Source organism: Pseudopipra pipra, chromosome 1 (assembly GCF_036250125.1).
Source record: "Pseudopipra pipra isolate bDixPip1 chromosome 1, bDixPip1.hap1, whole genome shotgun sequence".
Lineage (NCBI taxonomy): Eukaryota > Metazoa > Chordata > Aves > Passeriformes > Pipridae > Pseudopipra > Pseudopipra pipra.
In genome coordinates this window covers 71356084-71382077 of record NC_087549.1, presented here as the reverse complement: position 1 = coordinate 71382077, position 25994 = coordinate 71356084, and the positions used below count along the sequence as shown (strand labels likewise).

The 25994-nt window shown below is 37.1% G+C and overlaps 1 long non-coding RNA gene across 2 annotated transcripts in view; it reads left to right on the top strand.

Annotated features, from left to right (window-relative positions):
* Window positions 1-2069: 2069 nt before the first annotated feature.
* The window catches only part of LOC135417109 (uncharacterized), a 39842-nt gene continuing 15917 nt past the window's right edge, over window positions 2070-25994 (top strand). Inside the window, exons 1-4 of one of the 2 annotated variants that reach the window (XR_010431896.1) lie at window positions 2070-2209; window positions 5178-5260; window positions 16880-16918; window positions 24706-24775. This is a non-coding gene — a long non-coding RNA (uncharacterized LOC135417109). Of the gene's footprint in view, window positions 2210-5177; window positions 5261-16879; window positions 16919-17906; window positions 18090-24705; window positions 24776-25994 lie in introns of those variants that run through there. The other variant, XR_010431898.1, reaches the window with a different exon arrangement.

Here is a 25994-nt window from a genome sequence, read left to right as displayed (position 1 = left end):
TTTGACACTTGAGTCAGTAAAAACAGTCATCTGTCACAGTGTGTATGAGGATGTTAAATGTTAAGGGTAGCTAAAACATTGGGTCCCAATTATCTGCATATGCTCTATTAATTTTATTTTTCTTTCTTTTTTAATTCCTGGGTTCACAAAACAGCTGTTTACACTCAGTTACAGAGCAAGTGATAATGGTAGAAACACTAAAGCTGGCTATGTTGCCAAACTTAATTTAGTTGTTAACAACCCCCTGGTTAGAGCCAATGAAAGTTCAGGGATCTGATTCAACAAATTTGTTGTTTCCTGAAAATTGCCGAGTTTGATGAAAAGTGAATAAAACAAACGAGAAATCACCATTCTTAGGGCTCAGATGCAGCCTATATAGGGCCAGGGTTTTACTGAGATATTTGTGTGGCTAAGCCAGCTTGGTCCAAAAGTATGCAGGCACTTTCTAAAAGCTCAGTCTTGTGATAGCTAATATCTCAGAACTGCTGCCATTTATTACCAGCAGTTACCTGTGGCAATGAACTTGCCATATGCTGTATGGAAAAAGTCCTGTCAGAGATGGACTGGTGAGGAAAACAGCTCTAACCCTATGGAAACAGAAGCTTTTACTGTAGTTTAAACATGTCTCAACATGTTTGTGTATTTTCTGCAGTGTCACTGCCTCCCTCTTCCCAACACCCCCCTGTGAAGCTATTGTCTCCCACCCAAGGTGTCCTGAGGTGTCCCATTGGTCCCCTGTTAACCCCTTCCTATTGGTTGTTGACCCCTTACCTGATGGTTTCTTTTGTGTGACCCTGAACTTGTGATTGGTCCCCTTTGACCCTCCTAAAAGCCTTATAAACCAAAACCCCACAATAAACTTCCTCTTTCGTCCGTCCCTCCCAGGTGGTCTGTGTGTGCTCCTTGCGGGGTCACCGGGCCACGTGCAGGGGTGGGGGGAAGGGCATTCACCTCGCAGGTAATGGGGCAAGCAGCATAGGGCTTGGAGGTCTCCCCCAAAATATCCCCAATCCGCCGTAGTTACCAAAGCCTAAGTTTGGTGGATGCCTTTTAGACATTTGCAAATAAATACATCTGTTTTCAAGGAACCAGGTGTCTACAGTTTCCCGTTAGCATTAGTTCAATAGAAGCAAATTGTAGGCAACCTACTGTTGCTATAAAACTGTTTTCTTAGTATGATTTAGACTTTTCATCAATCTACATTAAGTGATGACATTTGCACATTCTACATGTATTAAATGATAACCAAGTACATAATATAGCCTGTGCTCTATATTGCTTAAACGCCCTGTTGTTCTGTAGTTATTAATTCCGTTTCATTTTGAGCTCTTTGGACAGTTTGGGGGAAAAGGTCACTGTGTAACCTTGTTTGGGAATAGAGTTCCCAAAGTTGAGGGTCTGCCTTGTTTTAGCAACTCTCCTTTCAGCTTCAGGAAACTTCACTGAAGTCTTTTGGGGTTTTTTTCTGCGATGTATAGGATCTTCGGTTGTGGTATTTGTTTTGGTTTTTTGTTTGTTTTTCATGGCTAAAACAACACATCCAGCCCAGTTCTTTATAAATGCTTCTTGTTTTCCTGTTTTTCTTCTGGGAGAGGGATGAAGCATCTGTCAGCTAGGAGGTACCATCTGCAAGGAACTGCAAGGGAAAAAGTAGGCAGAAGAAGAGTGTGACAGCAGAGTGAGGAGAAAGCTGGAAAGTTCAAACATGGAACAAACTAAGAATTGTTATTATATCTATTTTATCTGGAACCTGGAGGAATTTTAATAAGAGATGAGAATTTGAGCAGAACAAGAAATAAAGATACATCTCAGTGCTATGAGCTTTATCTCAGTTGACAGAAGTCATCTCTCTAATTACAGAGACAATTGCTAGATGAAAACTACTTCAACTGAACAACTGATTTTGTCTGATAGCAGTGACAGTCCCTGTCCTATTAGAAGCCCTTTCAGACTTCTCCCTTATAGCATCCCATCTCTACATTATTGACATTTAATCACTTTGAATAAGAGAGTGTAATACTGATAATTTAACAAAGTGACTTCTAGAAGCTTATCCAGGCATATAATGAATTCTGAGACATTGTAGGACTAACTCTACTTTTTTTTCTTGCAGATAAAATTCCTGATGAAGACAGGGTAGCTTCTTTTCAGAGTGCCTTCTTTCCTTTTGGGGGAGTGTGCAGTCACTTCCTGAAAATCTAGAGTGGAGGTAATTATCATAAAAAAGTCTTTATTGTTATCATATACCACTTTAGCCCTCAATTTCTTTTAAAGCAAACAGTGATCCTAAAGATTCTAAACACCGGTATTTCCAAAAAGAGAATGGGATCATCTGCCGTGAGGTGGAACAAAGTTCTGAGACACACAACTGCAGGAAGCATATAGAGAACTATTTGATAAAATAACAGGTTTTGGCCATGAGGGGGTGAGAATTTGGAAGTCAAATCAGCATTCACGCTGTGAGGAATGGATTGATACATATATGATTATAACAGCCTTAATTAAACCTTTCCTGAAAGTGCCAGGATGCCACTGGCCACTAAACTGACTTTTTATTGATGTTTAATAAATGGTAACAACACCTTTTGACAGACTCAGCCTTAGTCAACTGTCCTATGTCCAAGAGAAGAGAATGAACTCCTGTCACAGATTGGAAAGTTGTCTCTTTATGGCAAAGCACAGACCACAGGGGAGGGTTACTTACATGCTGACAGAGTGCTCCCTGACATAGGCCAAATCCCAGCCAGCACTTAAACCAGTCTGTCATTCTTCATATGCAAAATACATAATGTACACACATGAAAGCTCTCTAAAATCCTACTGATGCCTTCACGGTTTATGGAACAATAGAGTCTGATTGGGATACAGGTGCCAAGTGTTAGATAAATACCTTGGCAATAAAGTATTTAAAGGCAGATTTCATATCTTGTACCTGCAGGTATGGACATCATTGAGGGGCGCAAAGGAGACTATAGGCCACTTTCTCCCTTTGCTTTCTTCCTGCTAACCCATTTAAGTATATTTCCCTCATTCCCTCATAAAAAGTGGTTGCATGACCTCTCTACCATGCTGGTTGCAAAGCATCATGTGGATACTCCCTTTTCTTCCCAAGGAGGTTATGACTCAGCAGGCAGGGGGACTTCATATCACACCAGTGGTTCTACGTCTCAAAGCACATTGGTGCTACTTAACACAGATCTGTATGTTGTGCACCGAGTGTGCAGACTCGTCTTGCACATGGTAGAGAGCACTTTGTACTTTGCATGTTTGTGCTCTCCTTTAACAGGCCATAGCTCTGGTGTAAAGGAGGCATAAACAAGATGAGTCACGTTGACTCTGCACTCATAAGGCTAGAAGGAAGCAAGTTATAGCAGTAACCTGCAGTGATGTTATAGCTGCATTTCTGTGGATTACCATACTAGACATCTGCGTTTTACCTGGTTTTTCGATTGTGACTTCCAGAAAAATGTACCTGCCACCTGGAAAAAGGAGTGCTTGAACCTTTATTTTAGGGTAGGAGAACTTCTTTATTAATTTGGGGTTTTTTATAGGCTACCTTGGAACTTTGTTTTGAGCATATCCTTGCCTATATACTTACTTAACTTTTTTTTCCTCCACAATGAACAAAATATTATTTATTCTGTGAAGGAAAGTATTGAACTTGACAGTTGGAAAAATATAATCTTTGAAATTGGACAGTTTTTAAAACAGTCAGTCCCTTAGCTCTGGGAAATCTATTCCCAAACAAGGTTACAGAGTGACCTTTCCCCTACATTGTCCAAAGAGCTCAAAATGAGATGGAATTAATAACTACTGAAAAACAAGACCTTTAAGCAATGATGTTGTCCTAATATCTGTCAGGTTAGCCCCTATTTCCCTAGCTGCAGCAACATTTGAGCAAATAATAGATGGGGATGATATCAGGCCAAATAATGTTTGTTTGCTTCTGATGATATTTCCACAGCTTAGGATAGAACTACGGGTCTCTTTTAATGGTTAGAGAAATCATCCAGTGCTGCAAATAGTCATTTAGAATACCACTTAGATTGATTAACAGAATAAGGCAAACTTTCTGCTAACATGAGAAATGAACTCTCAAATATTTCCCTTTCACTCTCTTCTTACTTTAGAAAAGAGGCTATCACTATGAATAAGATTAAAAAAAATTATCTTATGCCATTATTATTTATAAACAAATATGTCTTTTTGCATGTGTGTGACAAAACTTTTCTGTCCACATCAACATCTGCCTAAAAGCGGATGTGTATAGCCCCTGTATGATCATAGAATAGGACAAATAAGATAATTAAAACATTGAAAGGAATGTCATAGAGTTTATCATCAGGAAGCTGGAAATAGGAGGTTACATATGCAGCCTTACATTGCAGCGTTACATAAAATATTGAAAACAGGTACATAAGTATTCTGCAGTTGCAGTTTTCTTTCAGTCCATTGCTGTTTTCCCATTGTGTAGTTATTGTTAGACTTGATATGGGTACTGACCCAAGTTGTAATTGAAGTGAAACACTCAGCTTTTCTTTTGATCCGTACAAAATATGAGTGAGTTACAAGAGCTAAAGAGGAATAAAGGGAGACAGGCAAAAAGTAACAGTTTGGGGTTTTGTGGATTTGTTTTGTTTTGCTTTGCTTTGCTTTGGTTTTTTTAATAATACAGCAAGCTACACTCAGCTTCTTAAGAGCAGATTTTGTTTGCACAATTAACATTTCAGAGTTGGATTTGGAATATTTTTTGGCCTTCTTTTCTAAGGAAATGTGGCATGTGGAATTGTACTGTCCATCTGCCAGCTTTTCAATCTTCCACTTCTCCTGCAGGGATGTTTATGCCTGCTGGCCATGTTCAACCACGATCAAAGACACTGAATTTCTTAAGATCGTTGAAAATTGATGGTGGATAAAGGAGAGAGACTAGCATCCTTGCAACCCCCTGGCATAATCACAACACATGCCACCTCTTCCCAGCTGGTTACTATGTGACTCAGGCACATGCCACCTCCAGGAGGGGGCTAATAATTCAGAAGGGTTTAGAAAGTACTCAGACGGTTGGACTTGTCACAGGGATGCTCATAGATGAAGCAAAAACCCTTAAAATCAATATACAACCAAACTTCAATTGGTTTTTTGCTCATTATTTTCTGTTGGTTTAATTCTCTATTCAGAACTTCTTGGGACAAGCCGGGCTACAAAGGTCCTTGCTTTATCTAAGTAAGAAGGAAGAATATCTTTGTCCATCTTCCAGAAGGTAGGAATCACGACAGTTAACAGAGATTATATATTTCTCATCCATTTTATTATTTCCCTTTTGTGTCTCTTGTTGACGGTTTGTGAAACTTGGAGGTCTTTTAATTGCTATGAAAAATACGAGATCATTTCATCATGGGGAATGTCTGTGCATGGAAGAAAGTTTATCTGTGTTGGTAACTGGATGTAATTAGACGAGTATTTGCTGACTGAGTGGCAAGGAATATCTGCATCCGTTTACAAGAAGTGGAGCAGCAGATTAGAATTTCAAATTAAAACAGAATGGCTGCTCCCAAGTTTTTTGAAAGTAAAGACTTCAGAGCCATGATTGTCAGCCTGTGTCAGACCCACCTCGGCAATGATATTCCAATCTTTTTCCACAATGTTCATTAATACAGGGATCACTCCCTTTATTTCTTATCTAGAAATGAAGGAATTCTACCAATTTCGTGATGTAGTTTAAATGCTGTGGCTTTGTCAGATTCCTGTTCTTTGTGTTTTCTTTGCTCTGGTCTTAGCTTGGATGCCAGCTCTGACCTTATTACAATTCCTCGCACCTGTCCAAGGGCCCTGCACTGGTGTTTGTCTTTGGCCTTATTTTTCCTCTGAAAAAATATGCTCTACTGCTTAGTTTCTCTGCCTCTCTAACCTTTAGCCTTACATGACATTTGCCTTCAACTAACCCTCTCAGTAATTAATGTAGAATCTCTCAGTTTTCCCAGAGTTCAGATCTGATTACAACCTTAACAAATCACTTGTTTCCTAGGATACTCAGTATTCTGACTATGGATTCTGGCTTGTCCTAATCTCTTCTCTGTGGCCTGTTTTCATACCCCATACATCTTAACATCTTAACATTAAACTGGCAGCTACTCTTTTGCAATGCAGTGTGTTCTAATTTTCTCTTTTGAGCTTTCCTGGCAATCTGATTTATTTATGAGATTTCAGCAATGTTCTTAAATCCAATGTATTGTAAATAACAGTGTTATTATTGATGGCAACACCAGTTTTGATTGTTATAATGCAGAAAATAAACACACAAATAATAACAGTGGAAGGACATATTGTTATACTTGATACATGACTTTGTAACAAGGAACCTAGTTTTTCTTTTTTAGAATTAATAAGTATGTGTGTGACATAAAGCTCCCATTTCTCTTATGTAAATAAAAACAAGAGGAAAAAGCAACAATTTTTGCTGATTTTCAAATTGTTGCAGATATCTACAAAAAGCATGTCTTTAATGTCAAGCAAATGCAATTAAAAGTATTCCAAAAAAATAAAACACTCTAGTCTTAAAAGACATGGTGACATCATAGACAGAGGAACTAAGACTTGAACCTGACTATAATTTAATAGTTTTCCAATATTTTTTTCCACAGAAAGTGCTGCATTTCCTGAAAAGGTTTTGTCTTTCTTTTAGTTCAATGGGTCAATTTTTTTATTTAGATTTATAAGTATAAAGCTCAGAGATAAGACATCTATCAAACAGGGTCCCTGTATTCCAAATCTTGGCTCTAGAGAACATCAAGTATTACTTCATAACTCCATTTTAAATGTAAAATAAATGCTGAGTATTGATTTTTTTAACATTATAATTGGAATATAGAAATAAAATGTTACAAAGGAATTAATTATTTCACTATTACAAGTTATCTATTCTAATGTTGGAAAGTAATGTTTGTCATTCGCTTATTTCCATTAGACAAATCATATTTTTACATAATGGTGAGAAATAGTGCCTCTGGAAAACACTTCTGTATATGAGGGAGCAAATTAGAAGCAGCTGAAACCCCTATTGTGTAGCAGTGACATCTCTGCCAGTTCTGCCTCGAGTGCTATAAGAAGTGGTGTGTAAGAAAACTCACAGAGCAGAGGCAATTAAGATTGAAAGAGAGAAAAGCTGAAAATTATCAGACAAAACATTGCAAGGTCAGGATGCCAAGGCAGATTAAGGAATGTTAACAGAGGCAAGGATAGCTGAATACTGACTATAGGGGAATTTTGTGACATTTGAAAATAACATGTCTAAAACCTGTTGAAGCACCACATGGTTCTTGGGATGTTCTTATATCTTCTCAGAAAGATTTAGTAAACTAAATCATAAACAAATGACATGTAGAAATAAAAGCTGCAGGGGAAGAAAATTATCTGTGTCTACATTGTTTTGACAGTACTAACAACAGCAAAAACAAACAGTATGTAATTGTTAGGTGAGCATTTTTTAAAGTATGAAGGGGTTTTCGTATGAGAACATGAAAAGTTGAGGGCTGGCATTTGCAAGGACACTTAAGCTAGAGGTTCTCTTTCCTTTTGCTAGAGGAAAAGCTGGGTTGATTTTTTTTGTTTGCTTGCTGTTATCATTATTTTCTCCTCTACAAAAGCCCAAACAAGTCAAACAGTTCCCTGAATTCCACTTGCAAGGGTCTTAGTGTTTCTGTGTTCATTTTGGTTCCACATCAATCTGTGAGTGAAACTTTTGCAATTCTTCTCCCTCACCAAATCTCACAGACAGAGACTCTTTCAAACAGCAGAAGAACTGAGAACCAAAAGATTATGGTGCTGTTGTGTGTTGAGTGAGAATGAAGCGAAGTTTTTCTTCTAAGACTGATTCTCCTATCAATGCATAATTACCTGTTAGCATACAGAGGAGCTATTTCAACAGAGAATGATGTACAAAGGTAGTTCTACAGTACTTTGTCCAAATGTCCTTCCTGAGATTTTCAGGAACTGAGCTGGATTTTTTACTATGATACTGACACAACAAGCACTGTCCTCTCATTTGGCTGGAAATTTCACTCTCCAATTGAGGAAACAATGTGATAAAAGTTAAGTAAAAAAATTCTGTCTGAGATGGTAATTTCTTAAAAAAAATGAACAAACATGCCTCAAAAAACTTCCTTCAGATAAATCCTACTAGCTGCAATCTGGATAAAGATTCAGAAGATATTTTTCTGCCTTCATATTTTTAAAGATGCGAATGTGTGTTTGTAAATTCAATCATTTATTTAAATTACTTGGGCCCAGATGACAGGCATGTCATAAGGCATGTGCTGTAACATTTCAAGAGGTAAGCCTTGATAATAGCAGTCAAACCAGTCAAAGGAATGTGATTTTCAATTTCAATTTTGTTAAGAAAATATCCGCTCCATTCTTGACCTGGAAAATCCGTTCACATTCAAAGAATGCTTTAAAATTCGTGTGACTGCCCTAAGTATGTTTATGTTGCATTTCAGAAACCAAAAAGCTATGCCTGATGTATACATTTACCCCAAAAATGAAGGGTTTCCAAAGTAGATCCAGGGTACAACAAAAAATCAGAGCAACTATGTATTAGACAACATTATTTTTTAACATTATTTTTTAACATTATTGAGAACAAAATCCAATATATCATTATGGGACACTATGCATATGACCACAGAATTGGATCAAGGAGCATTTTTAAAAAAAACCTAAAAACCCCTCCAAACCAAACCCAAACAAATCGTGTCCACTTACTTTGCTAAAAATCCTCTATTTGGAAATTTTAGCCATTGCTTCCATTGAGTGCTGAATTATTGCAGTCAAAACTTACTCTGCAGGATAGACATGCCATTTGACAGAAAGATCCTAGATCCTAGGATCTAGGATGCTGTTTGTGGTCAAAATTTAAGGAGAAAAGCAGTTGAATGACAGGTACAGTTACTTGGCATATGGAATACTCAAGTTTGAGTCTGTGGTATCTGCTCTCAATAGAGGAAGGAATTAAGACTGGCCTCTTAAGTAAGTATCATAGTTGAAATTGTTGCCCTTTCTCACTAGGAATTTAAGCATTAATCACTGGAAAATATTAATCTTTGGAAAAGGGTAGTTATGACATAGTGATAGGGTAGAAATATTTTTCTTAAAGGGTTGGTTTGATTGTAAAGCAAAATGAAGGAAGAAATTTCATAAAGCTTCAATAAAATCAACCTCCTTCCCTCCAAAAATCTTGAGGTATATTCTCAAGTTTATTTATCACATTCTTGTCATAGTCAGCTTTTATCAGCTTTTTTATGACATATTAAATATTTAATGAGAATCGCTGGATTAGGTTATTGATTTAATTTTGCTATGTAGTTATTAAAGCTACAAAATTCTAGCATGGCACCAATGAGTAAGTGATATTTTTAGATGAAAGAGATTATTTCTATATTAAATAATGTGCCTTATTAAGAATATGAGTATTTAAAGGCATAAGACAATAAGAGCAAAAAGCACATTATTCATTGTATTATGCCTTCTTTAGAAATGCAAAAATGAAAGCATGATGCAAGCATGAACAATTAATACAAGAGAAGACTTCTGTTCTATTCTATTCTACTCAACTAAATGCATAAAGACCATTGACAAACAAATCAAACAAAACATTTAAGTATAAACTGTATGGAAATCTGTGATCACACATTGAAGAGGAGTTGGATTAAAAGAAGACGAATCAAATTTAATATGTGGATTACAATTAGGAAAAGAAAGACAAATAGACAAATATACATCAGAAGCACGCTGTTAGTGCTTGCAATATTCTGAGCAGCTGGTCAGTAACACAGAATTAAGACTTGAGTAATAACAGTTAAAACCAAGGCTGTATGACTTTTAACTCTAGTATTAAAATCCTAGTTTCATCATAACTTTTATGGTCACACCTGAATTTTAGTTTTGCAGAACTCTAGTTTGACTCCACTGTTAAATCTTTTTTAAACTCACTGATTTTGCAAGCGATTCAAATTTACACTGAAAGTTTATTAAAAATCTGGAGTTTCTAAAGTGGGAATTTTCCACCCAGATTCTGATTTTGAATCATCCTTGTGAAATACAACGGTCAGATGTGCTAATGATTGCTTGTCTGATGGCAAGATTTAACAATCTATATTAGGATACTGTTTATTTCTTATAACGTGAGAAAAATATAGTTTTAGTTCATTTGAGTTCATGAAGAGGTTCTTCCATTTGTTTCATTTATAGAAATTAAAAGAGAAATAGCAATGCAATTCCAGGGCTTTCAATACGAAGGCTTTCTGTGTGCAAACCTCTGAACAATGCTTTACGTAGTTCCTGCTAATGTATGGCAAAAGTGTATAGACATGCAAATTAGCTCTTATGAGGTGCTCTTGTCAAGAGCAGTGCAGTGCTCCCTGTAAGCAGCCTGGCTTGCTGTAGATAAATGAGATGCAGACCAATACCATAACATCACAAAGAACTGCAAGTACTTTACCTCATGTGATTATATTGAAGGCCATTACTCATGTCAGCTATTCAAAACATTACAGCACAACTCTCTTAGCCATTACCATGCCTGAGTGAAGCATGACAATTTCAGGCAGTGCAACAGAAGTGAGAAACTTGAACAAATCTGACTTATGGTTCACAAAATTTCAGCATGCATTGCCCTTGGTGCCACATTCACTAATGCATCCACAGTGCAGCACATTAATCGCATTAGGTTATGCATCAGTCCAAATCTATTGCCTCAAAAGCTTATTTTCACAGGCGAGCATTGGAAAGAGGCTAATGACCTTCTTTAGTTTCATCTAGAGATGTTGTAACAAGGCACAGATCAGTATTATGTGACTATTAGCATCAGAAGTCACTTCCTGATATTATAATCTAGGCTAGAAAAAAAAATCCCTGACATAAAAATCATAGAATCATAGAAAGGTTAGGGTTGGAAGGGACCCTAAAAGTCATCTAATTCCAACCCCCTGCCACAGGCAGAGACACATTCCACTAGATCAGGTTGCTCAGAGCCCCATCTAACCTGGCCTCGAACACTTCAATAGATGGGGCATCCACAACTTTTCCAGGCAACCTGTTCCACTTCCTCACTGCCCTAGAGATGCCCTAGAGACATCTTCCTCAGCCTACCCTCTGGTAATTGTGTGCCCCAGCCCCTCACCATCCCAAAGGCACTGAGCTAGGCCCACACCTCACCCATCAGTGTCCTTCCTGGACTGAGGAGACCAGGAGGGGACAGAGGAGACAAGATGCAGTCACAAAAGTGCCAGAAAAGAGTAAAGCACTTTTACTCTTTTTTTCTTGTTTTCTTGTGTTTAAAATTTTTCATTGTGTAATCTTGAAAAGAACTCCTAATGGTGCAGCTAGGAGGGACCTTGATGCTGAAGGCCAGCACTTGGGCTGCAGTGCCAGCATGACACAAGCAGCCCCTTGGGATTCTTTGCAAATGAGTGTCTTCAAAAATAATGACAGTTGGATGCCAGGACAAACGTGAACTGTTGCACATTGCCAAGAGGTATCTTCCAGGGATAGTTGTAGGGGGAGTTATGGGAGGCCACCAGTGTTGATTATTCCTGCAGGCATGTTACTAGACTAGCTAGAGTCCTAATCTAGTTTGACTGCTGAGGTGTGCCTGTCTCCATTTCAATCAACCCCTTCCCTCTCAGCTTGTGTTTTCACATAGATTGTGCTTTGAGGATTTTAATGATTAAGCTTTTCTGCAGAGACAGAGTGTTATAAGATTGCCAGTTAATCCAGGAGGTTTTGGAGTTCTTCACAAATATTCCCAATGCAACAAATTTTTACTCCCTGTACGAATTACATAAAGCTCAGATTTTTGCCCTGCATAGACAAAATCTTATACAAGTGGCTGAATTCACACCCTGGAACATTTTCCTCAGACTGTGACCCACTTATGGCTGCGCAGGGGAAGGAGGGAAATAAGTAAATTTGCTACCCTAATGATCAGCTATAAGTGGCATGGAAAAACATAACATCTGTATGCCTGCTCTTTCCCCTAAAAAGAGCTCAAACAGAGGAGTTAGGTTTGTGTTTAAGATTTTCCAAATCCCAGGAGCTAAGAGCAGCTTTCTTCCTAAATCCGCATGAAAGAATCTCTTAAAATTGCACTTCTGCCTCCAGCATCCCAAAGGAGATACTGTATCAGTCATATATTAGCAATCTGCTGTTACAAACTACCATTATTATCCAAACACCACCCCTGTTTGTGGAAAACACCCAGCTCCATAGGAATTAAACTCACTCAAGAATATTGTTCTCTTCCACGTTCTTCCTCCTTGGCTAACAAGAAATACAACCGTGGCAAAAACCCAGGTGCTGTTCCTTCTCATTCTGTCTTCATAAATAGAAGGTTGGCATTCCAATACATTTAATATTTACTTTTGGGTTGTGTTTCTATCTTGTGGCTGAATATCAAGCTTTAGCCTAAGGAAAGCAGAGTAATAATTTTGATTTCAAATAAAGGGTAGCATATTGGAAATATTCTTCATAACTAGATTTTGATTTATGCCATTGGCAATGTTATCTCTTCCAGCACTGAGTTATTAGCAAATAGTTAGTGGTTAAAAATGTCCTAAAACCAGACAGCCAAATTCATTCATTAACTGTCTTTATGTATTTGTGAGACAGCAATATCAAGGGAATCATGGCTACTAGTTCCTTGAATACTTCAGGCAATGATGTTTTCTTAATGAATATGCATCTCCACTTGCTTTTGAATGGTAGATTTTATCAGCTTCCTACATCCACTTTTCTCACTTCATGGTGTCTAACTTTGAGAGAAGGAAAAATAAAATTTATATATGTTTTCCAGAATTTTTGAAGGATGACCACTGTTTTATTTGTAATGCCTTATAATAAGGACGTTATGCTGTTTTTGCTCATTAACTTCATGACTCATATCTAGTCCTGAAAATACTTGTCTTGCCAAGAAAATCTCTATTTCTCGATAAGGCAGCAGAAGCAACAGAACTACTAAATGAATTTAAGGAAATTTTCTAGGTAGGCCTGCTCACATTCTGAAGGGATGACAAGACTAGAAGGATGAGATAGATCCAGCTTAAATGGAAAAGAGGGAAGGAATCATGGTGCAAATGGTAAAAAGCTGTCAGCAAAGGAGGGAATTGTTTCCTCGGGGGGGAAGAAGAGGTATGTACACACTGCACGGGAAGATAGCTTTTATAGACATGAAGTAGTTACATAATATGACGAAATGCAGAGAGGCAGAGCTCTAGGGCACAATCATTCTCTACTAGCAAAATGCTCGTTCATGCAAAAGACATTTCCAAACAACAAATTAACCCAGCAGGAATAGAAATTGCAGCTGTAAAGAAAAAAATGCCATACTCAGCATTAAGGTTATTCTGACTGACAGTGGTGTGTGTGAGGAGTGTTTCTCTTCAGCTCCATATTCCCCACCCATTAAACAAGATAGGCAACACATACAACCTTAAACCAGGTGCGGGTAAACACTGGGACGATTTCTCCCTCCAAAATTTTGTGTCCTTTTGTACTTCTAACCTGATTTCCTAAAGGAGTAATATTTATTGTGATAGTGCTGGCAGGACGTTCATTAACCAGCTTCATGAACTTTCCCTCTCTTTCCAAAAACTGTGAGACCTATTCACTAGTTTTTATCAAATTTGAGGAAAAGGTAGAAGTCTTACAAATCCCTGTATGTTTGTGGACCAAACAGAATAGACCTACTCTTCTTCTGGAGAGAAGACAGGCAGAACTCACTGGTTACGCTAATGCTTGACAAAAGTCAACTTGGTCATAACATGTTGTGATTTTTATACACCAAATTGAATATATATTCATAACTTCTGTGCACAGTATTGAGGTGGACTAGATTACTGAATGGCCAGGATGTTGGGTATGATTTTGAGGGGAGAAAAATTAAGAAACCACTTTTATAGAGAGGTGATCTTACTGAAACCTCTAGTGCTGGGTGCTTCTTTTTGAAGTATTTGCATTATTAGTGTTTCCAAGGCCAAAAGGAAATCTGCTACAGGTATATGAACCAACAGGCAGAAATGTGTGAGATGGAGTGGGGTGGAAAATGTCAAATTGTAGTTTCTCGAACATATTTTCAGTCATAGAAAATTACCAGTCCTTCAGCAGCACCTTCTAGACATCAAAACGAGTGCCTTCAGAAATTGCTTCCCTTTCTTTAATTCTATTTACTTTCCTTCTTGTTTTCATATGTCCAACACAGTGTGTGCTCTTAGCTATGGGTGACTAACTCGAATGTTTTTAGTTTTCTCACCCAGCTTGATTTGTCATGCTCTTTGATTCCATGTGTACTCTAAGGGAGGCTTCATGTGTTTCATTCAATTTTATATGTTCTCTCAATTGCCATCACATCTGTCCAAGTAACCATACTGTTTCACAGGTATCTATTTTTTCATTAATACTTAATTGATTAAATAATACATTAAAAATAATCATTTGTGGTAATGCACAGATATAAAACATGTAAGTTACACTTTTGACATTTTACTTACAAAAATTTTAGCATAAGAAGATGTTGACCATGCAATGAGAATGAGAGGAGAAGCTAAATATTTGATATCTATAGAAGGTACCTTCTTTTTCCATTATCAGCATGTAATTGGCTAATTTCTATTTCTTATTTCTATATCAGCATATTCTATCTTTATCAAATTTCAACACTGTTGTGAAGGTGAAAAATAAAAAACTGTTTTCTAAGTGTAAGTCTAATTAAGAAGTCTGAGGTTCACGGAAAACAATACACAACTTTCCTGGAGGTCCTTAGAAAAAAAAACTTAGTACTAGATAAGAAATTAGGAGAGCCACTGTATTTATTGTATATGTTGATAAAACTTGAGAATGCATTAAAAAAGAAAAGAGCAAAACATTATAGTAAGAATAACGGAACAAGCCCATCGCATTTCCAACGACAAGCGGTGGCTAGGAATATAACCTGTAATAAAATCCATAGGTCTGTCTAACAACCTGATAAAATGCTATTACATATTGTAACTTGAAATGCTTTGTTTTCATTACTACTTTATCACTTTACTTATAACTTACTTTCAAATTGAATCTGCTTTCTGTACCCCAATAACATGCAAAATAAGGGAATTTTATGATTAAATTAATAAAAGCCTTTATTGTGTGACTATCTTATTATAAATTTCCTTCAAGTTGCTCAATTTTTAAATGCTCTGGTGGCCTTTTGTAACATGTCCTGGTTCATAACTGTACTTAATCACTGAAATAACGTGTGATGATGCAGTAGTTGATGAAAGGTATGAGCTTTAAGATGAAAGGTACATTTTCTTCTGAAAATGAGAGGTACAATCTTTGAGAGTTCTGAAAATGAATGCAGAAAGTTGGATAATTTATAGTAGCCAGTTGAAGGTTCACTGAATTCGCAAGAGGGCGAGAAACACTGTAAAAGGTTAGTGAAAGATGAAACTGCCTTCCATTTCTATCCAATTTATTGAAAACAATAGATGGCTTGAAGCCAGCAAGTCTAAAATTTCTAATACACTCATACATCTGAACTGCTTGGAGGAGCAGCATCTTATGTGAAATTGTTTGCACATCTGGTAGTACAGATTAAACAATGCTCACATTATGTAGATGCTTCTATACAGTCTTAATTTTTCTAATGAGATCTAACCTATTTTTTCTCAAGGAAAGTATTTCAGTATTACTTTGCTGTTACTGAAATTAATAGTACCAACCTGTGCACATTTTAGAAGTTATTTTCTCCAGACAGATTCGACTGATTCTCATTAATATGAATATTACTTCAGTGCAAACAGATTTTACAGTCCTGGCTAACCTCTGTACCAACAAGAGACCCAGACCAAATTGGCTGAAAATGAATGTTGGAACATTACCTCTTCATTTGAGAAACAGCCAAAAGTTTTCTTTTTTTTTTTTAGCATAACCAACAAATACAAAGGTACAAGTGATTAAATAAATTCTGGGTTATAATGACCAAACAAATAAACTTCCAAAGCACTGTATTTGCTTTCTGATATATTACGTTTTGTTTTTCCCACATGCAAAGTCTTGTCAGTCATCACTTTTAGCTCTACAGTTTACGCCATATTTTATAAATGCCAGCATTTTGTGCATAATTAGACTAGCACTGAAATTCAAAGTCACAATGAACTCAACGCTAATTTTGACACTCACTTATGCAGCGACAAGATTTCATCTGGAGCAAAAGGAGGGACTTCTCAATGACTAAACATGCAGAAAAGAATATTTTGCACTTCAATCAGATCTCAGGATCTGTTTACAAGATGTTGGGGAAAAAAATCAATTGAAAAAATAATAAACTATGTAGATGTAGAAATTAATGGTTCTGAGAAAGCCTTTAACTGTTACCACAGTAATATTAATTTTTTCTGGCACTGAACAGGGTATATTATCATTAATTTTAGATGCTGGTACAGGTCCATTATGATAGCATCTTCATTCTTTGACAAGGGTTTGCAATTAACTTTAACTGAGGACACAAGGTGATTTGATGGAAATCTGCTAATTTTACTGAAGTCTGATCAGTAGGAAGCAAGATGCCACCTCTAGCATTGCCAGGTTTAGTTCTGTATGCTCTCTTTTCATCCATGAAATGCGGCACGATTGCTCTGCAACTACAGTCTGACAGTTCACAGGAAAAAGCAGAATCGCGGGAGGCTCTCCAGCAATGCAAGAGCCTTTAGAATTGCTGGTGCCTTATCAGGCTGAGTACAGTTTACCTACAGACAGCCCTGCCTTAAGGTAAACACAGCCTTAACTCAGCAGAAAGTGATGTTTGTGTATTAACCTAAAACGCCCCTTATGATTTTCTTTTGCATTGCAGGGCACATTCTGCTGATTTCAGTGGGATCAGCATTTCTTGGTGAGTTCTGTCATGACAGGCTTTCATTTCAATGTATTAGAATCATGCACCAGTTAGGTTTTCAGAGTTGTTTTTTTCTCCTGAGGAGGAACGTGGGACAAGACATCATAAGTGTATACAAACAGATGCAACAGAGGATATTAATTCATTGAAGATTATCCACTCACTAAGTGGATAATTACACCCTGACTGAGGGAGCTTACATAGCTCTAGAGAAGGTCAAGTTATTGAGACAGAAAGAGAGAGAAAAGGATTGATGCTGTGAGATATAGAGCATGTTGAACCTCCCTGACATGCCTTTAAGAATAGGTGGGCTCTTCAGGACCAAAGGCAGTCATGATTGCTGCAAAGACACATGGTAGAGCAAAATTAGTGCAACTAACTTTGTGGATCAGGGCTGTCTAGTATACCTGCCTTTCAAAGATGGTGTGTTGCATTTGTCTGGGAGCATGACACAAAAAGGCTCAGAACAAATGGGATTTCTAATTTCCAGTGAACTTATTTAAAGTTTAATAAACCTTCAAAGAAGAGAGTTTGGTGCATTTGGGCTGTTTAATTCTTTAATCTTGATGTTGGCAGTTTCTCAGTGTTTGTTGATGGCTGTGCTGTCTGGTGATCTGCCAAACATAAATACTGTGCAAAAGAGTCTTTGAAAACGCACTGAGCAGTTGCTTCTGGTTCATATTTATTTAGTTAGTTTTTTGACGTACACATCTTAGTATTTTTCCCCCAAAACATGTAGAGATTAATGTGTGCTCTAATGAAGAAAAAATATGTTTTACCTAAATTTCTTTATCATTTGTATCTGTACAGTGGAATCAGTTTTATTACCCTTGATTAATACTTAAAAACATGCTACTTCACCAATCTTTGCTATCCTTGCACTCCATAGGAGTAGAGTTTCAATTGCTATAAATCACCTCATCATAATATTTTACCTAATTCAATCAAGAGACGAGGTTATGAACTTAACCTATTATATTTTTTTTTCCTTGCAGAGAATTAACATTCAGAATTCACTCAGCTAGGCAGCCAGTTCCTTTTGGATACTTATCTGAGCTGATTAACCCTCCTGTGCTGATGAGTTGATGGGAAACCTTAGAAGAATGTATTTACTTCTGATACTTTCAGCCCTCATTATCAGGAAAATCATAGTCCCATTAGAATAAGTGTGAGTTTTATTACTGACTTCAAAATTTTATTTCACCAGAAGACATCTTGAAGGATTGACAAGCTAAAACAGGTTTCTGTTCTGGACCTAAAGTATATCTGGTGTTAGAAAATAGTAATAAAAAACCATTTTACTGGCCAAGATCCCAGTTTGGGCCTCTGCTAAGATGTGGCTGCAAACTGGAAGTCCTTTCTAATGATAGCAAGAGATGAGATAAAATCAGAAGCATTACTTATGGGAATGTAGCGATTTGAACTTTTGGAAGCAAAAAATGACAAGATTTTCATACTTCTGAACTGAAATCTTAAGGACTGTAGTAAATACAAAAAAAAAAGTAGTGAATGGAGAAAAAGTGACCTTTTCACTGTCTATAGGAACTTTGTGTTGAGAACCATATTGTGTCCCTCCAGCCATCTCTTATGATTTCCTGAAGGATAGAGACAAACTTCCAGTGTCTGCACAAATACTGTCCATCAATACAAACTGATCTCTATTCATCACTCAGTCCAGTCATACCATCCTTTTATTGATGTGCTTCACTGCACATATTGCATGACAGTGCTGGCCTCCTGGACAAGGCTGCTTAAAACAGAGTTGAATAAAAATCTGCAAATTGGGCTGAAGTGCCACAATTTGTCACCAGCCAGGTGACCTGTCCAGTCAAAGCTCTCAGAGGATGTACTGGTGGTAATAACATTAAAGGGCTAGTCAAACAGTCTTTACAAGACTGTCAGTGATTTTGTTGCTGGAAGCATCACTCTTTTGGCTCATATAATGTTGCAGTGTATTTAAAGTGTGTTATTTGTTCTTGGTACCAGAGCCAGTGAAATTATCAACTGTGAATAATTTATGTGAAGAATTCTGGCAGTTTACATCCAAAATTTTAGTTCCATGAAGACTGGTATTTCACACAGATACAAAGCAAAAGCATGTGTTTCAAGTAATTTGAAATTCTTTTTCTCTAGCCAATAAACTGTGTACACACACATATAACTAATCTGCCTGATTCACCAGTAGCACTTTGCTACAAAATTGTATTGAAGTCATTCAGTGGTACAAGGGAATTAGTATCTTCTCACTTGTTTGACTGATGGTTTGCTTTACAAGAATCTGCATTTTGGGTGAGATTTTCCAGAGTCAGCAGAAGTAGTCAGGCTTTCCAAATGTGCTCTCAGAGGTAAAACCACTGTGCATTTCAGTGGGCATATTATGCCATGATGATTTTTCTTCTCCCACCTTTCACATTTCTTATCTTGAGTTCAAATGGGGTAAAAGTTTGGTTTTCTCATCGAAATTTCCCTTTCAGAATAATCGCTTCTGAAACACAATTCAAGATTATGAAAGGTTACAAAAGGCTAATACTTTTCCATAGTAAGCTTTCTTCGTGACAGAATCAGTCCAGCAGAGGATCATGGAAGTCCAATTCCTGGCCCTGCACAGGACCTCCCCAAGAATCATAACATGTGCCTGAGAGCATTGGCCAAACACTTTCTGAACTCTGTCAGGCTTGGTGTTTTGACCACTTCCCTCGGGAGTCTGTTTCAGTGCTCAGCCACCCTCTGGGTGAAAAACTTTTTCCTAATATTCAAACAACCTCCCCTGACACAGCTTCATGCCGTTTCCTCAGGTCCTGTCACTGCTCACCGGAGAGTAGAGAAGACAATGGTTATGTAATACGGAAAAAAAAAGTGTTTATCACTTCATTCTATGCCTTACTTGCTATGTACATACACACACCTCGGTGGAGGAGAAGGGATTTTTTAAATTGCGGTTTCCTCCACTTAAGGCAATTCTGAGATCACATTTCCTATCTACTGGCTGATTCAGATGAATTTACTATATCTCTAAGCTTTGAAGCCCTCTGGAAGAGTGAATACATCCTCTACAGCTTCCTTGTGTTGCGAAGTTTCTGCATTCAAGGCAAGCCATTTATATTGCTAATTCTGGAGGAAAGGAGAAATTTTTTATATTTTTTTCTCTTTGAATTACTGAACAATGGGTGTGTGCTGGCCACATGACTAGGCATACTCTTTCACTCTTTATACCTGTATTTCTATAATACTCTTTGTCGGGCAAATCAAAGTCATGTATATTTGTGTATACTTACAAGACAACATTGTTTAATTTGCACAGCACCTGTATCTGGAGTGCATATGCGTATATTTATATGTATAAATTGGTGCATATACAAATACATTTGTAAATTCTACTTAAATATCATCCCTAATTAGACATAATTTTTAATATTTAAAATCAGACATATTTGAAAGGAGAACCATGTTTTCCCCTTGAGTTTAAATTATAATTAAATCTAAAATTTCACATATTTTGTCCTTTATTGGAGAAGGAAAATAGCACCTTACTGATAGGAAAAAGCAACTTTAAGTGTTTGCAATATTTCATAGATACCCACAAACCAGAAGTGTTTCCCTTGTGTAAACAGGCTGCTGACCTTTTAAAGCTCATGAAGTAGAGTGAAAGGTGAAGTGTAAACATTTTCTGGTCTTTGTCAGAATCATAGTACTTTATCTTCTATTTACCTTCTAAACCTTCACATAGATTGCTCAGATGTGCCATTCACAAGCAGTCGATTTTTCTTCATTCTTTATTGATCATAATGGCTGGCTGCTGCATTTAGGAAAGTCCTGACATTGATGCTTCATTGAGGGCTGGGGAAAGATCCCAAATAATTGTGTCTACTGATGGGATGCGGCTAATAAGATCATCAGGAACAGACTGGAACTTCCTTATTAACATCAACAAAACAGCATATCTCAAGACACTTAAAATCAAAAGGAGTTTCATGAGCTACTCTAGGTAACTGGGGTCCTACCTCTCATAAGTACATTACAAGCAATAATAATGAAGGACACGTGTGACAGAATTTGGGAAAGATAAACAAAGTAAGTGGACATGAAATGCAGTTTGTTGTGTAATACAAAGGGCAAAACTGTCCACTCACTCTTCATTGCTATGTGAAAGAAGTGAAATGGGATTCTTGAGTTCTCTGCTTAGACTAACTGCATGAGTGAGTGGTATCCAAATAACAAAGTGTTCTTTAGCCTGTATTGCCCATTCCCTTTCTAGATATACCATTACAGCATCATCAGAATCTCTATTCCAGTAACAAGAGGCCCTCAGTCTTACATCTTAAAAAACTATCAGATACTGTCCATGCCATGACCTAAAACGTTTTAGCTACAAAATTGGATTTTTAAAAAATGTATTCCAAATTCAAACTGTGGGCTCTTTGGGACTCTCCTTCCATCACTTTTGATTTATTTGGTAACAAGCCAAGAGAATAGCTGGTTATATTTTTGAAAAAGGGTGTATTTTAATACTTTTTAATGTAGTGAAGATTATTAATATATTACTTAAAATCCAAGATTTGCCTCATTTTCACACATTTTAAAAGGTTGCTGAAACTGCACAGAAATAATGTGCGAAATGGCTAAATGAGGCTATTATTTTCTTTTGTTATATGCTAATGAATTCATTAACAGTTGTTCAGTTATTATCAAGGGTATTCTGTAGTTGTTAGATTAGAAAGATTTTTATCTATTCTTACTATGAATCTGCTCATTACAAATCTAACAAAAAACAGATTATTTCTCCTGCAGAAAAGTAACCCCCAAGCCCCCAAAACACAACCACTAAATGTTCTTGTAATTTCTTTGACTCTGATGTGTATTTGCTTAAGCTCTTCAGTTTGCTTTCTGAGACATCATCCAGAACATCACAATGTACTGTGTAAACTTGTCAACAGCTGTAAGCAAGGAATGGTAACATCAGTGCTGTACTTAACAGGCAGTGTATACAGGCAGTGTAAACACTAAGGGATGGTTTTCCCAGTTGTATTATTTGTCAAATAATCTTCCTAAGGCATAGAATAAAGTAGACATCTGTTCTATGCTTATAAGGCTCAGCTACTTTTCCTTTAATGAGGGAAAAATTGCTTATCTTGTAGATGGCAATATTTTTTATTGCTTACAAATTTTCAACACTCATCAATGAAAACTTAAAGATATAGCCCATTTTATCAAAAACCCCTAGAAATATTTGGAAATTAATTCATTAATTAGCAATGCCTAATGTAGATATATTACAAGTAAACTTCATTGTTTTACCTGATGGGTCTCTATTTCATAGCTCTTCTTCTTCATCCTGTCTTTAGATTTATAACCCCTTCTATCTGTGAGCTATTTGTAGATAGGGGTTTGTTAGATATGTTTAAGGAACATGGTAAAGGTAGGTCTTGCTTCTGGGTTGAACCTTGTAGAGTTTTAGAAATTGAAGATGGGCTTCGTATATGACATAACAGGTGAAATTTATAGTACAATTATCCTTATAGACAACAAACGTCCTTTCTAGAAGGAAAATTTGTGCATTACATGAATGACAAATGCTAACTGAAGAGAAATGTCTTATACAATATTGTCTTTGATACCTTTCAAGTCTGTAGGGATGGTGTGGGAAGTCATAGGTGAAGTGAATTGTAGAAAAGTTGTGAGATAAACCCAACCCGTGGGGTGAGGAAGATTCACATTACTAGGCTTGCATGTGCTCTCATTCTGGCAAGTGTGAAAATCTTCTCTAGACTGCTCTGTTTTCTCTCTGTTCCTATTACACAGTAAAGACATGTACCCTTAATTTATAACTGGGTCAAATGCTAAATGCCATAATCATGTAAATAACCTCATGAGTGGAAAAAAGAGGAAGGTAAAGTTTTAGGACAGTCATTATCCTTTTGAAGGCTATGATGATGCTTAACATGTCTAAAAGTAATCCAGCATAAAAGCTAGAGCATTCAGCACATGGGAGACTAAAACCTCTCTTCTCTCTCTTGCAGCAGCTACTTGACAGTATAGACAAACCAGGTACACTTGCCTTACTGTAATTTCAGCCTCTTTCCCTGGTGACATTGCTCTTTCCCTTCATTCTGAGATGCTTCATAAGGCAGAACAGAGGCTCCTGTCAGGCAGCAAAACAAAAAGTAGCCACATAATCACACTGTGTGGAAACACACCACATATATACAAAGGGCAGTCCTGCTAGTCATCTATCCCTTCCCACCTTGACACTGAAGGGAGTATTAGAAGATCAGGAGAAAATTTCCGTCCTGTGAGAAAGTGTTAGGTGTTGTTAAGAGAAAGTTCTTATACGTTACTTCCTGCCATGATATGCAGAACCCATCATGAGAGGTGGTTCAAAGGCATTTATTGCTTGCTCTGAGATGAACTAAAATGTGTCCAGTGGAAACTATTCAAGCAATGCGAGAGAAGGAACAGCAAATTCTGGATCATGTAGTATGTGGCAGAAAATGCAATTGTTCCTAAACAACAGCTGCAGTGCTGGAATCCTCTGATTAAATAGTTTGCTAGAGGCTTCAGGGAGATTTGACAATGCCCACTTTTACAGCCTATTTTGACTTTCAGGATTACGTGTCTTCTGTAAAAGAGAAGTTACCATTCAGATGAAAGCGATGGGCTTAAGGCAGAAATTATGGGGGGAGGCTTCTGTGCTTATATTTGGGCAGACAGATGACACAGCCATAGAGGTCCCTTCTGGCCTTAAGAGATCTAAGAGTTGAGCATAAAAGATTATGGCTTCCCAAATAAGCTGGGTCAAGTGTGTAGAATAGATCCAGAGGGAGTCTTGAAAGCAGAGTGCTGGAGTCTGACAGGTCAGAAAGGGTATTTTTGAAAGAATAAATGAGTGTTGAGCTCCTGATATAAAAACTAGTCTGGAGAATTCACAAAAATGATCCATGTGCTTTAGGTATATTTGCTCCAAATTTATATGTGCATTCCAATAAATTTTAAACAAATATATGATCATAGAGGGTAAATTTTAAACTTTCATGTGCAACTGATACTTTATTTTAAGCTCATGCATACTGAAACAATATAAAACATGTGGGCCAGAAGGCCTCCGAAGCCTTTGTTCTCTATGCCAGTTTAGACAAGATAAGTCACACAAATATCTAGCTTCATTGTTGCAGTTAAGACCAGACATGAAGAATTACTTTATAAGAATGTGATGAGACAAAATTAAATTTAAAATTCCAGCATAGCATAGTCAATAAATTTTGCAAAAGTCTAATTTTTCAAGGAATCTTGCCTCAAGCAATGAACACAATGGGAAAGAGACTTTTTTTTTTTTTCCAATTTCTAATGCCATTTATCTGTTTCCTCCATTTAAAGGAATTGGTGGTTCATCAGCTCTATAATTGCACCTGTCCAGTCAAGGACTAAAAGTATTATTATTTATGTATCTACCTGAGAAATTGTGGTGGACTGGCAAAAATCTGTAAATTAAAAATAAAAAATATGTTATGTATGTACCAATGAACAGAATTCTAAGGAATAACTATTTGCTCATCAACATTACTAATAGATGTGCTAATGTCATTAATTATTCTTCTATATATTTTTTTTCCCTCAGTGTTGCAAATAACATGAGGAATGTCTGCAAAAGCAACTAAGAAGTGGTTTGAAAGCTGTGCAGTGTTTCTATGTTTGAATGGATACTAGGCAGGCTCCACCTATTTCAAATTGCTACTGTTCTCTCTTTAAAGCCATTTGCCTTTTAAAATTTTAAAATCCTTTTTTGTTAGGATGCTAGTCTTGATGTGATCCTGTCCTGTGGATATAGACTTACAAGTCCATGCCCTGTCAGTGATAGAGGTAAGCTGCAGGTATGATTTCTTTGTAATGCCCTTATGTAGGCTAAAACTTAATCATCTCTGTGTAAGAGCCTTCAAAATTATCAAGTAATGGTGCCAAATTTAGGAAAAAAATTCCTTTGGAACTTTATTTTTGGAAATGTAATCATAACTGACATAGTGCATTTTTAGGCTCTGAAATCTATTGCATCTTTAAAGGGCTCCTCACAAAAGGATAGAGGATACTGAATACCAGATTGGGAAGGTGGAAAAAAAAATGTTGATAAAACCAAAGTGTGAGTTAGTCCCCTTTAGCAGCAACTCTAGGCTCATCCTCGTTTGTACCATCATTATACTGACATGACTTATTTTTTACTTCAATACCTTCACAGTTTCATGTTTACCAGTGTTTGTGGCAGTAAATTCATGCACTAGAATAATCTCACTAAATGCAACTGACAGTCTATGTTACAGCAGATTCCAAGTCGAGGGAGAGATGATAGGCTAAAACCTCTGTCCCTAAAACCCATGTGCACACGGGGACACTGCTGCCCATGTGTCGGCCAACATCTCTCCTTTCTTTATGCTTTCTTTCCTGTGTCTGAGGTGGATAATAGAAAACAGAGTATGGCAGACATGGAGGCAACAGCAGTTGGGATGGGAGAGAAAAAAATATCTTGTCTGCTACTTATAGTTGTAGGAGAAGAGAACTAGGAGCTTTTAGGAGGGGAGCATACAAGGGAGAGAAACAGCCAGGTCTTTGCATTCATAATTCCAAGATCCTCTCCTTGAGGACACAGAAATACAGCCTAGGCCCTAACAGGCTGTTGTCATATCTCTCTGGATTACATTTGGAAAAATGTTACCAACAGATTACTGAAAATATTGCTCTCAAACCTGGTTTCCAAGGAGAGAGACAGTCTAGCCTGGTGTTACAATTTCAGTCAAATACCACTTCATAACACCCAGTCCAGTAGGACAATAATGGAAATATTTTTGTCCAGTTGTAGGTGAGTTTGCTTGTCATTAGCCTGTTACAGGTTCGTCTGAAATCCTTGTTACCTGTAAGTTTTTATCATTCAGTATTTTCATTTATTTATAGTTTCTAAGGTTGAAATGTATGGCTTCTTACATTCTTGTTTCTTTTGTGCTTTGGAAGCCCCAATGTCTACACACCAGTAACAATTTTCTAAATGTTTCTGCTTCCCAAGGACCTCTGTCTGACTAAAGAAACACAAAAA